Here is a 1731-nt window from a genome sequence, read left to right as displayed (position 1 = left end):
CAGGGGAATAGTACAGAGAAATGAGACCCCGGGAGACGAAGTTTGTGTTTGTGTGAGAGAAGGAGATTTCACATGGAGAATCATAGTTAGAGACACATAGCAGGGAGCGAGATATACTTAGAGAGAGATAGAGTGATGAAGGTCGAGGGAGAGAGTACCGTCGGTGTGTTACGAAGATAAAAGATCATTGTCGACATACAGGTAGCACGAGAGATACCCGAGAGACGATGAACGCGTATATGTCTAGAGAGATACTCCTATATAAGCATGAGTGATAGCTATATGAGACGAATATCTGGATTTAAGGGGATTCAAATATTAAAACTGGAGATCACAACATCGATAATATCATAACGCAAATTGGTATATCAAACATGCATATTCATTTGAATTTGGGGACACGCGTAATGTTATATAGTTTATCAATATTAGTGATCCATAGATTCTTTAATTAGAGACAATGCATGGTTTAGATGCAATTAATGTCTAAACGGGATTACATTATATCTTGCGCGTGTGAAACACATCATACATGTTTGAGAAGTAAAAAAAACCCGCATGAAACACACATTAATTAGAGATAGTTAGCGAGGAATGCATACATTGGATTTCAACATAAAGTGGTTTCAAATATTTGAAAATCCAAATTAAGATGGATACAGCCTTATGAATCTGAGATCATGCCATTTGTAAACAATATTTATGTATAAAGGGTGTTGTGCTTTTGAAAGTATATATAAAAAATGATGTATATTTTTTTTCCAATCGAAAATGGATCCTGCCTGAACAAAAATAGAATACTAACTGGATTCGAATTGAGTTGGCATGGTAAACATGCACTCTTGCTCTGCAAAAATTTGAGCGAAGCACGGAAAGTCACAGTAACCGCCTGAAATCAAAATCTGCGAGATGGAAATTACTGCCTATCCCTGACACGCAAAGCCTATCGGCTTGATTTCTATAGGTTTCGATAGGGGTAGGTTTGTAATTTCACTCAAATGTGACATAACCGCCTCTCACCCAGATTCATACATGGTGGGTGCGAAAGCACAGTGTCTCCTCGGCCGAAATCGACTCCCTCCCCGATTATTACACAGTGGGCGCCAAAAACATACTCTCGTCGGCAAATATTCGGTGTATGCGAGATTACCGTACTCTCCCCAACCGACTAAAATTGCTGTGATGTAGGAAATTTTAAACGGGGCTAAGTTCGTAAATTTCCTCGCATTTGAGACAAGTGCGCCCTGAAGACACGGTTCCCCCTTCCTTTATCCCTCCTTTTCTCCATTCGTACTCCGTGGGCGCCAAAACACCCTCTCCACCCTAGCCTCCTCCGTCCGCCACCCCATCCACCGTCGTCCTCCTCCACCATGCCGGAGCTGATACCCCGCCGTCGCCTTCCATTACAAGAGATCGACCTCTCTCATCCACGGCTTCGGACCGGGATCATTGCATCCCGTCCTCTCGCTTCATCCCCGTCGTCGTCCACCTTGCCAGCGCCGCTCCTATGACCGTCTCATCCACCGTGCCCCGCCGCCACCGTCTACCCTCCTAGATCTGCTTCGATGCCGCCGACAGCCATCGCTACCGCAGCACCATCAAATTCTCAGCAGATGCATACACGGCTTCGCACCAGAGGCGGTACTCTTTCGTATCTGCTCAACTTATTTATCACATCAAGAAAATAGATCGCCACTGCTTTAGTCTGATTTCTTGTCCATCACTTACTTG

This window comes from Triticum aestivum, chromosome 4D, assembly GCF_018294505.1.
Source record: "Triticum aestivum cultivar Chinese Spring chromosome 4D, IWGSC CS RefSeq v2.1, whole genome shotgun sequence".
Lineage (NCBI taxonomy): Eukaryota > Viridiplantae > Streptophyta > Magnoliopsida > Poales > Poaceae > Triticum > Triticum aestivum.
The sequence above is the reverse complement of the archived record's forward strand: the minus strand, read 5'-3'. Positions refer to the sequence as shown.